The sequence below is a fragment of the Macrobrachium rosenbergii genome, chromosome 26, assembly GCF_040412425.1.
Source record: "Macrobrachium rosenbergii isolate ZJJX-2024 chromosome 26, ASM4041242v1, whole genome shotgun sequence".
Classification (NCBI taxonomy): domain Eukaryota; kingdom Metazoa; phylum Arthropoda; class Malacostraca; order Decapoda; family Palaemonidae; genus Macrobrachium; species Macrobrachium rosenbergii.
Window position 1 is genome coordinate 18147804 of NC_089766.1, and position 17597 is coordinate 18165400.

At 36.6% G+C, this 17597-nt stretch overlaps 2 long non-coding RNA genes across 2 annotated transcripts in view; both read right to left on the reverse strand.

Moving 5' to 3' along the window:
* The window catches only part of LOC136853098 (uncharacterized), a 415134-nt gene that overhangs the window by 13171 nt on the left and 384366 nt on the right, over positions 1-17597 (reverse strand). The window lies entirely within an intron of this gene.
* LOC136852731 (uncharacterized) lies at positions 7415-10700 on the reverse strand. Its single transcript, XR_010857224.1, has 4 exons — positions 10605-10700; positions 8251-8381; positions 7681-7792; positions 7415-7466 (listed from the first exon to the last, which is right to left on the reverse strand). It is a non-coding gene; the product is annotated as an uncharacterized lncRNA (long non-coding RNA).

Below are 17597 nucleotides of genomic sequence, written 5' to 3' on the forward strand. Positions count from 1 at the left end.
TTATTGTTATTGTTGAAATAAGCTGCCTTTTCAGGGTGGCGAATGGAACAGCCAGACACAGCGGCGGGAAGATTGCTTCTCTCGCTGTTCACTACAGCAAGATGTCAACTTTACTGTACCACACCTACTCAGCTACTAAGCTATGTGTTACTTCATTACAAGTTAAGTATATCAGTATATACTTTTAATTTTTATAAAGTCGTTTTAGCCAGATACGATATGACGTAACTTGGTTTAGCATCTGTTTAATGGGATTTGAGAAATGTTATTTTGCATTGACAGTATTTAGAAAGAAGAAAGCTCTGGTTGTACTGCTTTTTAATTCAAGCTCTTTCCATTCGCCAGCCGAAAAAGTTACATTCAACAATAATAACAATATCCTATTTCGAATATTAACGGTGTAAAGTATTTAAATTATTAAAACACTTTTCAGTTGCAAATAAGATATCCTTTTATTTACAAAACTTACACTAGCGTAACTATCTAAAGCCCGGGAAATGTTACCATCTGTCCACAGATGGAAAAAACAGACTATGATAAAAATACACTAATATATTAAATACATAATACCCTAACATTGTAAAATGTCTGACAATCATTACAATCATCTTTCAATATCAGATAAAGCAGCTTAAGTTCTGCTGTCACTGAGGCGAGAAATGTTTTTTGAGTCTCATGTCATTCACTCACGACTATTTGAAAATATGGCTACTTTCTGCAGGCTACGACAAATAGCAAAGTGTCTGAGTGCTTTTGGAATGGAGATGGCGAATGATTGACACTTCAGCTTTGATGATTTCAGTTCCTTATGAACATACTGGCATCTATAGCGGGGGATCACATTTGAGCAGAATATGAGTCATTTCATTACCTATTGGAAGTGAAATGAATAACACTTCCAACTGTCATTTGAATGGCTGTTCAAAGGTACCTCGCGGCGCCGCATGTAATAAGACCGCATGAGAGAGAGAGAGAGAGAGAGAGAGAGAGAGAGAGAGAGAGAGAGAGAGAGAGAGAGTTTTATTCACATTTCAGTCATGTCTTTATAAGAAAAAGCCACATTCAGGAAATGTCCAGATTATACGATAAAAACAACGCCGACAATTGTATCAAGTCTAGACCATAAAACTCACGACATCGACAGGGAAACAAGGTAGCCTACTGCTCGTCATTACCTTTACTCACAACCCCCTCCCCAACTCCTCACACACACACACACACACACACACACACACACACAGAGAGAGAGAGAGAGAGAGACTAACTTTTGAAGTTTTAAAAAAGAACCTTGAGAGCTGAATCCTGCTACAAGATACGTTACCATCAGGATCTGTCAGTTGGCATGAATAGGCTTATAGTAAAAAACTTTTGTTGTTTTTCTTCACAGAAGGTTAGTACGTTTATTTCCAAAAGAAAATAGATGGAGAAAAAGACGATACAATGAAATATATATATAAGTCCCCTCTTCTTTTTATTACAACTGAAACTCGAATTGCTACGAATGTCCCACGATCTTTATCAAGAATAAAAAGGCTCCACAGATACGAAACGTACTTTTTCCACGTAAAGATAATCTATTAGTGATTCAATTAATAAGAGGCAGATTTAAATTGAGTTTTCGATTTGATTTGGCCATTATGATGATATTTATTATAATTTCTTCAACGTTTCCAATGCTTACCCATTGCATGATTATAAGCACCATACTTTAGGCCTACGTGCAAACAGCACTAAAACTTTTCGTATCTTGTATGGATATAAAAATGAATGATCACCGATTTAAAATAACTAAAGCTATAATATCCTCTTAGATATTTAAAACGACTTTTGCATTACGTCACAGATAGTCATGTTACAGCGTAAGAAGTGAAACGCTCACTTAGGTCTATAAGGTTACATAACTGATGTACTGTGGACTAGATAAAATTAACAATACGGGTGGATTACTCTTAAACCAAATTTGCTTTACATAACCAAAACCTCAACCGTGCTGTTACAGTGTTCCAATGTTCACACACACACACACACACACACACACACACACAGAGAGAGAGAGAGAGAGAGAGAGAGAGGAGCGAGAGAGAGAGAGAGGGAGGAGAGAAACATTGGTCACTCTGTCCTTCGAACGTCCAGAAATAAGACCTGGTTAATGGGCTCGTTCATATAATTTTAAATAAATCTCCAAATCCATTCTGCATTGGAAACCTAAATAATAATAGGTAACTATTTAATGGCTAACTATCCAAAATGGTTTATGTACAGCACTGGATTAGCAAATACTGGCATAATTGACCTCCATTGATTACAACGTACGATACATTTCAAACTATTTCATTACAGCAAGGGTCCATTCTAAAGGAGATATGAGCAAATGACCCGCAACGCACAACAGGTGGCAAAAGATATATGCATGTCGGTGAACCTAGACCGACGTGGCTGCCCAGCGTTTATCTGCCTAAATTTCCATCTCACCTAACGGGAAATTACCTTCAAAGACACATTTCAAAAGGATTTCTCTCTCTCTCTCTCTCTCTCTCTCTCTCTCTCTCTCTCTCTCTCTCTCTCTCTCTCTCTCTCTCTCGCAGGGTTTAGTTTCGAGTAACTCAAAAAGAATGATAGAGTTCTTAGAAGAACTAACCCAAAATGAAAAAATAGAAATATTGAATATAAGTGAAACCTGGTATTCCCAAGAGACTGGTAATGATGACCAGATAAAGGGTTTCCAAACTTATAGATCAGATAGAAAAAATAGAAATCAGGGGAACCACGATATATGGGAGAGATGCCAATCAAGGGAAAAATCTGTAAGAAATATAGTAACACAGAATGTGAATTAATAGCGGTAGAATTTGAATCTGAAAAAATTAGTGAACATTGTAATATATAGACCCTAATACTAAAGAGTGACATAATAATTGAAAAATTGGATGAAATATGTAGAAATCACAAGGACTGGACTATACTCCTAACCGGAGACTTTAACTTTCCTTTTGTAGAATGGAAAGAACGAATAGAGACTGTGGTTGTATTTATACATATAAAAAGAGAGCAATAGTAGTGCAGAAGATAAGAGGCAATTTGAAAAGCTATTAGATATGCTAATAGAACATAACATTCAGCAAATAAATCACCTACCAACAAGAAAGAATAATATTTTAGACCTAGTATTTGTGAATGAGGTGAACTATGTTAAAGAAATAATAGTATATAACACGAGTATTTCGGACCATAATGTCATAGAACTAACAGTCCGTTCCAGAACATACGAAAACAGAGAAAAGCAAGAGACGAAAAAATGGGAAGGATATGGAAAATACAATTTCTATAGTAAGAATATAAATTGGTAAAAAATAAATGAAGAATTAAACAAAGAATGGAAAACATATTTGTAAGTGATGATATACAGGTAAATACCGATATATTATATAAAATATTAGAGGAAATAGTGGAAAAATATATACCGAAGAAAAAAGTAATCATCAGTCACGAATTCCAAGAGACAGAAGGATCTTGTTCCAGAAAATTAGAAAGTGGAAAAAAGCTCTTGCAAAAGAAAAGAATGCATGGAAAGTGATGGAACTAAAAGTAAGATAGAAAATGCAGAACAAAAGATTATACAATCAAAGAAAATGAAAAATGAAACCTAGAAGAAATGACACTACAAAATATCAAGCAAAACCCTAAAATTTTTTATTCATATGCAAAAAAGATGAATAAAATAAGAGTAGAAATAGGCCCTCTAAGAATTGAAGGGCGATTAACGAATGAAAAAAAGGAAATATGTAACATATTAGCAGAAAGATATAAGAGTGAATTTACACCTAGAATTGACAATGAAGATAATGATACAGAAATAAGAGATGAAAAATACTGAATACTTATCAGATATAGATATTACAGAAGCCGATATTGTGCAGGCTATTAATGAAATTAAAATGGATCAGCAGCAGGACCAGATGGAGTACCTGCCATATTGTTAAAGAAAGTGGTTCATTCAATCGCAAAGCCGCTAGCAATATTATTAAGACAAAGTATAGATACAGGCAAGATTTATGATGAGCATAAATTAGCTTTATATTACTCCCTACTTTCAAAAGTGGTTCAAGACTAGAGGCAAGTAATTATAGGCCTGTGAGTCTGACATCTCATATTATGAAAGTATATGAAAGGGTAATGAAAAAAAATATAATGAAACATTTAATGAAAAATAGATTGTTCAATATAGGACAACATGGTTTTGTACCCGGAAAAAGTACACAAACCCAACTGTTAGTCCACCATGAAAGCATATATAAAAATATGATAAATGAAAAGATACAGATGTGGTTTACCTAGACTTTGCAAAAGCTTTTGACAAGGTAGATCATAATATATTAGCGAAAAAAATGAGAAAACATAACATTGTTGACAAAGTAGGAAGGTGGATAAAAGAATTTTTGCAAAACAGAAAACAGATAGTGATTGCAAACGATGAGAAATTGGATGAAGCTAATGGTAATATCCGGTGTACCACAGGGTGCGGTGTTAGCTGCATTGCTGTTTGTGATTATGATTGCAGACATAGACAGTAATGTTAAGGACTCAGTAGTAAAGTTTCTGCAGATGACACAAGAATAAGTAGAGAAATTGCTTGTGATGAAGATAGGAACTCGCTACAAAGAGACCTAAACAAAATATATAAATGGGCAGAGATAAATAGGATGGTATTTAACTCTGATAAATTTGAATCAATGAACTATGGTGATAAAGTAGGAATGCTATATGCATATAAAGGACCTAATAATGAGACAATCACAAACAAGGAAGCAGTTAAAGACCTTGGTGTGATGTTGAATAGGAATATGTTATGCAATGATCAAATAGCAATTCTATTGGCAAATGCAAAGCAAAAATGGGAATGTTGTTCCAGCACTTCAAAACAAGAAAAGTTGAACACATGATTATGCTTTATAAAACATACGTACGTAGTCCACTTTGAATATTGCAATATAATATGGTACCCACACTACCAAAAGGATATTGCACAAATAGAGAGTGTACAAAGGTCATTTACAGCTAGAATAGAAGAAGTTAAGGACCTTGACTACTGGGAAAGACTACAATTCTTAAATTTATATAGTCTTGAAAGGAGAAGAGAATGCTACATGGTAATTGAAGCATGGAAACAGATAGAAGGAATTACCGAAAACATCATGAAACTAAAATTATCAAAAAGAGCAAGCAGAGGTAGATTAATAGTGCTAAAAACTATACCAGGAAAATTAAGGAAAGCACACAGGACATTAATCCACCACGCACCAGCATCGATAATGCAGCGTCTATTCAATGCGCTACCAGCTCATCTGGAGGAACATAACAGGAGTGAGCGTAGATGTGTTTAAGAATAAGCTCGACAAATATCTAAGATGCATCCCAGACCATCCAAGACTGGAAGATGCAAAATATACCGGAAGATGCGTTAGCAACTCTCTGGTAGACATCAAAGGCGCCTCACACTGAGGGACCTGGGGCAACCCGAACGAATTGTAAGGTCTGTAAGGTCTGTAAGGTCTGTAAGGTCTGTAAGGTCTGTAAGGTCTCTCAGCGGAAATATACTAAATCACTGTTTCAAAAAAAGTTGGTTTTGAGCAGCTCTACGGTAACTTAAGACGAGAGAGAGAGAGAGAGAGAGAGAGAGAGAGAGAGAGAGAGAGAGAGAGAGAGAGAGATAACAGTAGAGTACTGCGATATCACTAGCAGAATAAAGCTGGTAACTACTGAACAATGAATTGAGCACATTCAAAACTAGTTAGTGTCCTCATCTGGACACATACAAGGACAGAATCACCATTTGCCTAAAAACAGCCTAATTACCGACAACCCAACCATCACTAATAAAAATTTGGAACTAAAAACATTAATTATAGTAACTACCATCATCATTATGGGAGCCCAAAGAGGCCTCCAAATCATTCCCAGACTAAGGCTTAGGCCTAAGGTTTGCCAAAAATATTTGGTCTTCCGTGAGAAGTGGCAACAATTGGAGGGGCTGGTCAGGACAGGCCCCAGGTGCCAAGACTGCATAAGAGAATTCATGAAAATCATTCCTGTCTCAGAGAATCTAATCATTTATTGTCAGCAACGAGGCCAACCTATTATTAGTAATAGAACCATAGAATTGCACTCATGTTTTCAGTCCTGGGAACCAACACGCAAATGAACGAACCAGACAAAGAACGGTCTCCTTGACAAAAGTAATGAAAACAAAGTTTAACAAACACATGTTAAAAATACAGCTATCGTTTTTTTTTTTTTTTTAGCTGATAGGTAAGATGGGTGAAACAAGAATAAGGGCAGTTAGCTAACTAACCATGGTAGAGAATAGTCATGGTACAGAATAGTTTAGAAAGATAAATATTAATGTAAAGTGTGGTTTGGCCACAATTTTACGTAGGTAAAGTTACAATTTTTCTTGCTATGGCCTTAATATTAACATATTACAAAAATGATTTTGCACTATATTGACAAAGTGAATTGTACAAATTATATGTTGTGCACTTGCAAATTGTACTGCCAAAAGTGAAGAGCATTGGACAGGGTACCTCTGTGTGCAAAAGTTCTATCTTTCCTACAAGAAACCTGGGAATGAGACCTGAATTCCTACCTATCTGTCCTAAAGCAAATTAATGAAAAACTCTCATTATGTAAATAAATAAACTGTGAAAAATAGTTACGGGAACACTTACTTTGAGCACATTTCTTGACTGCTGTTAGTGACGCAACTTCCATTGAAGGATTCTGTAACCTATAAAAAAAAAATTGAGAATGAGAAACACACACACAAATGAACATGAGATCAAACATATAATACACAAAATGGGATTGGATTATTGGAGTTGCAAACAATATCAGACATTTCAGAACAATGGTTTTAAAATAACTAATTGAATTGAATATATAATTTAGGCCAAAGGCCAAGCACTGGGACCCATGAGGTCATTCTGCGCTGAAACGGAAACTGACAGTGAAAGCTTTGAAAGGTGTAACAGGAGGAAAATCTTTTGCAGTTGAAGCACTATGAATCAATTGTTAGGAGAGGGTGGAAAGTAAGATGGAAGAAAGAGGACAGGAATGGTGGAACAGTACAAAGCATGAAAGGGATTATAGCAGCTAGGGGCCATGGAAGGCACGCTGCAAAGAACAGCAAAAGAACCTTCAGGCAATGCCTCAATCTTTTTTTAGTGTAATCATTAAGGCATGAGGTGCATACTCAAACCAAAATCATGACATGCAGAAATATACAAACAAAGCAAATCAGAAGAATTAGATGAACTCAAGTGGGTGGAAACAATTGGAAAACAAAAAAAATGATAAGTGGCACAAAGTGCCACGCACCCAGTTTGAGAATCACGTTGTTTTGTGCAACTTCGTTGTTTTGTCTTGTAAAGAGTCCTTTCCATAGGTCCTGCCTGGAGGGCTGTGTCACCCTGAAAATGAAACAAAAATCGTTTTTAAAAACTGAAAATAAAATGACATCTCTCACACCAAACACAATCATTGCAAAAAGTACTACGCAGTAAATACAAACACAAATCAAATCAAAATCAAATGTTAGCAAATTTCTTAACAGAACACGAAAATTATAAAAAGAATTATAAGAGCTTAAATACCATCTTTAGGCAAGCAAGCTGCTTCTCTTACCTCTGAATGAAACGGGAATATGAAAGTCTATTCACTTCAAGACATCACTGAGACATATAGGCAGACATGGCCTATAGCCCCCTTCGATTTTCTCAACTGGCTTTTCTGATAACTGTAATAAAGGAGAGAAAAAAAAATGAGGGCGAGAGAACAAAAGAAGGCATATTATTCTCAGAATAATATGTTCTAATACATGAGCATATCTACAGTCTAAACATGCTCCCATTTTTTTTTTTTTTTTTTTAGATTCTCCAACTGATGTTCACGTTACATAACAGCAGGTCATACAATTGCAACATCAGTCAGAATAGACATTATATCATATATTTTATACCTAACAAGCAAATTCTTGTAAACACCACTTACAATAGATTACTGAATATGGTTTCAATATTAGTGAATCATTTCAATCAACACCACAAAATATGTGCAATTTGGAACTACAAGAAAAGACTAGGCATCAATTTTTTTGTATGGAAAACTTTGCAATGCTGAATTCACGGAACTGTCACCAAGGGCATTGTAATGCCAAAATAATAAAGAATGAAGAATATGAGCACCCATTCGTACCATGATTTCAGAGTCTGAAGGACTTCTTCCAGGGGCCTTCTGTTGGTTACTCCAGCAGTAAAAATTTGCAAGTAGTCAAGACATCCACTAGATATCTTTGACTTACTATCTTTTTCAGAGGTGCTGTTTACCTGAAATTAGAAAAAAAAGTTTGTTAGCAGACCTGTGTTGTTATTATTATTATTATTATTATTATTATTATTATTATTATTATTATTATTATTATTATTATTATTATTATTATATTTCAATAGTTTGGATCAATTGTCAGGAAAGGGTTAAGGAAAGTAAGATGGAAGAAAGATTATGAATGGAGGAACAGTACAAAGAATGAAAGGGGTTGCAGTTAGGGGACGAGGGGTCGCTGCAACGCATCTTTGGTAATGCCTACAGTGCACCGCATGAGGTGCACTGATGACACTACCCCACCTACGGGTTTAACATTACTTCACTTCACAAGGGTTAACAGAACTTTCACTACGTTTCTACACTTCATTACACACTCCTTTATTGAGGGTCTACGTTGGTCATTGGTAATTACCCTAAGTAACGAACTGAAACTAAACGAGAGAGAGAGAGAGAGAGAGAGAGAGAGAGAAAAAATAACATACTCGAATTAAAATAATGCCGGCTTAGTTTTCGGAAGACTCCAGCCACCTCCCACATTATTATTTACATTTTTCTTGGGTAAAACACATCGAAACAAAAAAAATGTCATATCAGTACCTGACCTTCGCCAATGCCTAATAACAGAGAAAAATAATCAAATTACGACACATAAGGAATGACAATACCAGCCCCCCACCCCCTCCACAGCTAATACGGCAAAATTGTTACCAGTAAAACATCCCTAGGTTACGTTAGGTTGGTATTTTTTGGTTCTTTTAGTGCCCTACATTTCCTAGCCATTTTTGCATGACAAACCCAAAATGGTTTATCATGCAAAAATGGCTAGCTGGAGCCTTCCGAAATGGCTGGCTGGAGTCTTCCGAAAAGTTACCTAATGCCGGCTTAAACAGCTAATAAGGGGTACTGAGCTAATTACATAGTGCTGTTGCCAAAAAAATTGAAACCTGCCGTCCCAACCCCCTTCCCCGATTGAAGGGTGGGAGTTGGGGGGGCGTGTTAATACCAAGATACATTTAACCATGGTTCTCAATCGAAACTAGCGTTGCATTTTGAATGACGACAATGTTTATGTAAATGGCGTATTTCTATTTAATCTTATATATTTTTTTGGCTCATTGCCCAGACATCGTCATTTGTCATTTGCAACATATATGACGAGACTACCACTGACCCCTGACCCCACTAATGTCACACCAAGGGTGTTTTAATGCTGTACAACCTCATTATAATATTTCACAGAAAACAGTTTTAGTTTTTAAAGGCAAATCTTATACACTCACACCTGTATACATTAAGCTACTGGGGCCAGCAACTAACAACAAGCTTCAGAATTAAGTTATTATTCCCAGAGAGAGAGAGAGAGAGAGAGAGAGAGAGAGAGAGAGAGAGAGAGAGAGAGAGAGAGAGAGAGAGAGAGAGAGAGAGAGAGTATTCTCGTGTAAACTACTTAAACACTTTGGAGAAATTTGGGTAAGAGAGTCCATGGTTTACTTTTGGTGCCAAAATCATGTAGACTGACTGACTTGTGGGCGTGGTTGTAGTGTTTCAGTTATTATTATTATTAAAATAGTTTAACCAGACCACTGGGCTCATTAACGGCTCTCATATTGGCTGGCCCGAAGGATTAAAATGAAATGCAGAACCAGGTCTAGGACTGTAATGTCTCAAGCTTTCACAGAAGAAATATCAAAAGTGTGTCGTTCACTTACATATATAAATAAAACAAATTTGCGTACTTAGCACTTGCTAAGCAAGAGAGCATTGGGCGATAAAATCGACATCTTTGTCACCTTAACAGTACGTACGATCGAATATGACAAACTTCACTGTAAATTGCAAATTTCTCAGTTTATTCCTAGCCTGAAAATTCATGCCATTTACTGACTTTAAAATAAAAAAACATTTTCACTTTCAGTCGATTACAGTTTACCAGCGGAAAAAATTGTTCCCCGAAATAAGACGGATTCACGCCAGTCACTGGTCTCTTTGGAGCTCTGTGCTAATTAACCTTCAGAGTGGATGAATACACCAGATATTAGCCTAAACGCTTCGCAGAATTGCCAACACGAAAATGATACTTGCTAAAAAATATTAGAAGAAGCAATCACCTCCTGCCCAAGCGATTATAAATACCTGTGCTAATTAATCTTCAGCAGGATGAACAAACACCAACAACTATTAACCTAAAAGCTGTGCAGAATTGACAACACGAAAATGGTACTTACTAAAAAATATTAGCTATCACCACGAAAAGGGATTAGTTTAGACTGTCACTTCTCCATCATGGCTGCCTGAGAACTGCTGCAGCTCAAGGAGAAAACCAAGATTCTCTCTCGGCCAATCAGAGACCTCCACCAAAGAAAAATCATTTCCATCGCCTTCTGTCATTGGCTGAAACCTTGAACCTTTGGCCAATGAATGGAGAGCTTTGAAAGCGATACCCCCATCTGCTGGGCCAGACTATAAAAAACAGATTTCTAAATGGTTTTTATTTTTTTTCCCTTGGGAATATTGTCACTTCCAGTATTCATATGAATATTCCTTAAACAGATATAGAAAGAGATGTTTCATTAAAGGACTCATTGCCAAGTGGATCAGTTTACCAATGGGACGTGATAAAGGTTATCAATTTTAAACTGTCATCAAATTATAGTAGGGGAGGGGAGGAGAGAGGGAGGGAGGGGAGGGGAGGGGGAAAGGAGGGAGGAAGTGAAGGGGCAGATAAAACGTCTTCGTGAAACAAGAAATAAGGAGGAGTCATAAAAAAAAGAGAAAAAATTAGGTCGGACTGATATGCAAATTTACCTCCCCACCTCTTTTCACAGTAATGCTCTGCCGAATGTAACGGTTGGGTTGGGGGCGGAAGGGGAGTGGGGGGGGACCAGGTGCCTGACAGCCGAAAAACAATGTACCTGGGGATACATCGACGTGAGAAAAATAATGAGTTTTCTACTGATAATACCCATAGACTAAAGGTTAAAGAGATTATATATATATATATATATATATATATATATATATATATATATATATATATATATATATATATATATATATATATATATATATATATATATATATATATATATATATATATATATATATATATATATATATATATATATATATATATATATATATATATATATATATATATATATATATATATATATATATATATATATATATATATATATATATATATATATATATATATATATATATATATATATATATATATATATATATATATATATATATATATATATATATATATATATATATATATATATATATATATATATATATATATATATATATATATATATATATATATATATATATATATATATATATATATACATATATATATACATATATATATATATATATATATATATATATATATATATATATATATATATATATATATATATATATATATATATATATATATATATATATATATATATATATATATATATATATATATATATATATATATATATATATATATATATATATAGGATATAGGTTCTCATATATATATATATATATATTATATATATATATATATATAAGTCTATATATTGGAATATATAGCATATATATATCCAAATTACCTGGGCAAGCTAACTATATTGCATACCAGCAGGTTTCTCAACTTCCCAGTTTATATCAAGAAATAATGACCCAATAGACAACATTTCATTCAATTGGCCCTTCTGAGTGAATAGATGCACCCAGGAAATCATCAACCACACAATCACGTGTGGAACAGAAATAAATTTTGACTCCCGTAATTCTCTCAGGTGGAAAGAAATAAGGGCGTTGCCGACCTGGCCACGAGCAAGTCAACTGGGAAGTTGGAACCTGAGCAACTAGGAATTACCTGGGCAAGCTAACTGCTTGCAACCAGCGAAGTTTTCCCCAATTTCCCGACTCAGCAATGACCCAATAGACAACATTTCATTCGAATTATCCCTTCTGATGAATAAGATCGAAATCATCAACACACAATCACGTGTGGAACGAAATAAATTTCTGACTCACGTCGGGATCGAACCCAGGTCTCTCAGGTGGAAATAGGCGTTACTGGGCCATACAAGTCTAAAAGAAGTTGGAACCTGAGAGCAACTAGGAATTACCTGGGCAAGCTAACTGCTTGCATACCAGAGCCCTTTTTCCACCTGAGACTTCCCAATAGACTCAGCAATGAATTTCCACAATATGATCAACGTCGGAATGAAATGTTTCAATTATTATTCTGAAAGCAAATAATATAAATCATAATTACCTGGTATGGCCCAGTGGAACGCCCTGCTTTCCAAATAAGATTTCGGGACGTGAGTGACTCCACACGTGATTGTGTGGTTGATGATTTCTGACTCTTACCAGGTCTCTCAGATGGCCCAGTGGATAATTGAATGAAATATATGAGTCGGGGTTGGGGAAAAGCTGGGCAAGTTGCCCAGGTAATTCCTGGGCATCAGGTTCCAACTTTTAGATATGGCCAGTGGGGTTGCTTTCCACCTGAGAGACCTGGGTTCGATCCCGACGTGAGTCAGAAATTTATTTCTGTTCCACACGTGATTGTGTGTTGATGATTTCTATCTTATTCACTCAGAAGGGATAATTCGAATGAAATGTTGTCTATTGGGTCATTGCTGAGTCGGGAAGATTGGGGAAAATATATGCAAGCAGTTAGCTTGCCCAGGTATCCTGGGTGCAGTTGCTCAGGTTCCAACTTTTAGACTTGTATATAATCCACCTGAGAGATCGATCCCGACGTGAGTCAGAAATTTATTTCTGTTCCACATGATTGTGTGTTGATGATATCTTATTCATCAGAAGGGATAATTGAATGAAATGTTGTCTATTGGGTCATTGCTGAGCCGGGAAGTTGGGGAAAACTGGCTGGTATAGTTCCAAGTTAGCTTGCCCAGGTAATTCCTGGGTGCATCAGGTTCCAACTTCTTTTAGACTTGTATATAATATTTCCACCTAGATCGATATCATGAGTCAGAAATTTATTTCTGTTCCACACGTGATTGTGTGTTGATGATTTCATCTTATTCTTCAGAAGGGATAACTCGAATGAAATGTTGTCATTGGGTCATTGCTGAGTGGGAAGTTGGAGAAAACTATAGTGCCCAGGTAATTTGGCAGTTGCTCTCAGGTTCCAACTTCTTTAGAGTATGGCCCAGTGGGTAACGCCCTTGCTTTCCACCTGAGACCTGGGTTCGATCCCGACGTGAGTCAGAAATTTATTTCTGTTCCACACGTGATTGTGTGTTGATGATTTCTATCTTATTCACTCAGAAGGGATAATTCGAATGAAATGTTGTCTATTGGGTCATTGCTGAGTCGGGAAGTTGGGTGCATGCAAGCAGTTAGCTTGCCCAGGTAATTCCTTGGGTGCAGTTGCTCTCAGGTTCCAACTTCTTTTAGACTTGTATGGCCCAGTGGTTAACGCCCTTGCTTTCCACCTGAGAGACCTGGGTTCGATCCCGACGTGAGTCAGAAATTTATTTCTGTTCCACACGTGATTGTGTGTTGATGATTTCTATATTGATGATTTATATATATATATATATATATATATATATATATATATATATATATATATATATATATATATATATATATATGGATACAATTGACTACACTCATAAGTGTTGCATCAGCTTAGTATAGTGAATTTGGACGGTATTTTTAAGATCAAAGTTGTTCGCACTTGAATGAATGAATCTCTTGTCCATTACTTCTGTCTGTCTGTCTGTCTGTCTGTCTGTCTGTCTGTCTGTCTGTCTGTCTGTCTATCTCTCTCTCTCTCTCTCTCTCTCTTATGCGTTCAGAAACATTTAGGGGAGAGAGAGAAGTAATTAGACCGGTAGCCCAGAGTGTTTATTCCGAGTTTTGAACACAAAAGGTTTGACCCTCTAGATAAGTAGTGCCTACCCCCAACATCTCAAAAATGTATTGCTGCCGGATCAGAACTCTGGCTTTTGCATAAAAAATGAACCCTAAAAACTAAAAAAAAAATAATTTTTTGTCAGCGTGAAAAACATATGCTTGAAACTTTTCCTAAACCTTCCTTGGAGTCCCCTGAACACAGAATGAGCAATGCCAGCAATGTCAAGGCTGGCTTTATGTCCGCCAGCAGCTTCCAAAGGGGGTTTCAAATTCACGTTTATTCCGAGTAAGGAACATATGCTTAAAACTTTCATAAAAACCTTCCTTGGGACCCCATGAACTCAGAATGACCATTGCCAGCAAATTTCTCTCTGGCTTTCCACCCGCCAGCGACTCCTAAATCGACCAAAGGTTCAAATTCACTTTTATTCAGAGTTAAGAACACAAGGCTGAACTATTGTTAAAAATCTTCCTTCGGGCCTTATGCCAGCAAATTTATCTCTGGCTTTCCACCCGCTAGTACCTCCTAAATCCATCAGAGGTTCAATTACAATTTTTTCAGAGTTAGGAACACAGCTGAAATTGTGGAAAAAGTATTCTTCATGAACTCAGTTTAATTTCTCATAATTATTTCATAATATAATTGCATTACAAAATGTAACATATATCATAATCGCTAACTGTAATTTTAGAAAAATACGCGCACTTTTTCTACTGGAAAAAAAGAAAACGTCCATTTAATTATATGGGTAAACATTACTTGCTGTGCAATGCTGTCAAAATATAACTGCTCTGAATTTGAGACATACCATGCTGCGATGCTGTCAAAAAGTAACTGCACTGAAAATCACACAGACAGGAAAAAAATGTAGCTTCTGTTTATGTTACTCATCATCAGTATCGCTGTCATCACTCCAGGCGTCTTCCTACAGCTCCTCATCTTCAGTCCCAAAACTATCTGAGTGAGCTGATATATCGGACGCACTGTTCAGTGTAGAGAGGCACTCTGCAGGAACGGAACTGCCAGAAAACCATTTGGGTTGAAATCCACTGGTGGAAGCCAACCAGCCAAAATCACAAGGAATCCAGCCACAAGTTGGAATGGGTGTGTCCGCCCTTCTCCATATCCTGGCGACATAGTTTGCACGCTTGATATGCAGTGAAGCTGTCTTTTCACAAGGAGGAGGGAGGAAAGCACAGTTAAGTTTTTTCACATTTTTGAGAGATGTTGCTTTCCCTCTACAGTACGGTCGGTTACCTTCAGGAAAGCTTTATATAAACCGGCATTCATTGATATTGTTATATACCTGAGCCTCCATACATACATACATATGGCAGATGAACTCTGTGACTCCCTCAGTGTCCACCTCATCTGATGCTTGGGTCCGAAGATGTCTGATGGCATTCAAGTCTTCCCCTAACATCCTGAAGGGCTTAACCTTCCCTTTCCGGAAGAAAGCGGAGGTAAAATCACAGCTACTTTTCATACTTTGAGCAGCAGTGCCAACACAGTCTCTTTGAGTAGTTCACACCCGTCAAAGTAAAGGCCGATAGATGCATTCTGTGTATGTGTGTTTGTGTGAGCAAAACAAGGGTACAAATACAGTAGGTTGGATCACCAAGCTGAATCGACCTGAAGGCCTTTCCCTGTATGAAATTTTATTTTATTCACGTTATGCATGCTGTAGATAAAACCATTTAAGTAAAGTAAGCATTACATCACAACATTACCGTAGCCTTCCTTGTACACTTGTAAATTATATGTAACAGTCACCCCTGAATGACATAAAAAAAAATAGATAAATAAAAACTCAGTGTATCAGTTCAGGAGCAAAATAATACTAACCTAATTCCTAGCACAACTTTTATCTATGGTAAGTTAATTCAAGGGTTGTGTATGGTGAGGTTCCTCATATAGAATCCATGGTTAATATCCGATCATCTTCTTGGTAATATTAACGCTCATGTAGGTGGATAACTTGGGGTTATGAAAAAAGAGAGAGAGAGAAAAAAAAGAAAATCCCATAAATTACAGGATTTACGTGTTCATTAATTAAATTTCCCGCGAGGTGACGTACTGTCCCGTGACGTCACATTTGGCGGGAAACAACTCAAGCTGGTGCCACAATTCTGCAAACTCAACTTTCCCATAATTATAATACATCAAGAACTTGTTGTCTTTCACATATATAGTCATAGCAGTATAACTGTTTTGCATAAGAATCTGCTTGAGTTATTTTCACATGAAAATAATATTACTTTTCATGCTACCTTTGGCATATCACTGACAACGCACACAGCCACCTGACTGAAGTCTCCCGCTCAGAAAGTACCCAAATATCCTCTACTCAGTATCAGTTTCATTACTTCTAATGACTAATTTGCCTCACCATTGCTTACACTTTACACTATATTCAAATCACTCCATACAATCGAATGGCTAGACTGTGCAAAGCATACCCAGATGCATGCGTAAACCAAATCAATTTCTTTATACACACAAAACTGTAGAGCTACATCACAGTGGCACATATAACTATTTTCATGGGCGATAAATGCTCAGTGCGATCATTTACAGGTTACGTTCACATAAATATGTATGGTAAATATATTCCTGCTGTATATTATGAAGTAAGAATGGCTCGAACCAGCGAAGGACAAGAACTCTGGACTACCGTGGACGTTTGTAGCTTACTGATTGTATATGAATCACGGAGATGTGATAAAAAGTCATAATATGGCTGCGTGCGACAAACGCACTACACGGTCAACATGGCAGAGGTAGGTGGATATCGTCACTAAATACAAACACCTGAGTTCGACGGGGGATTTGTATATGGGAGGCGATATCCACTTATATCTCACTTGCTGGCCGTGTGGTTTAAAGCGTCCACTGTAGTCCTGAGTTCTTGTCCTTCGCTGGTTCGAGCCCACGGGACGACGAACTTATTATCAACTTAAAAAAAAATTCCCCTTCGGTAACATATATGAAAATATGTTATTTCAGAGGTAGAGCGAATTCGATATTAAAGGACGTTTGTAGCTTACTGGTTGTATATGAATCACGGAGATGTGATAAAAAGTCATAATATGGCTGCGTGCGACAAACGCACTACACGGTCAACATGGCAGTGGTGGGTGGATATCGTCACTAAATACAAACACCTGAGTTCGACAGGGGATTTGTATATGAGAGGCGATATCCACTTATACCTCACTTGCTGGCCGTGTGGTTTAAAGCGTCCACTGTAGTCCTGAGTTCTTGTCCTTTGCTGGTTCGAGAATGCGGGACCACGAACTTA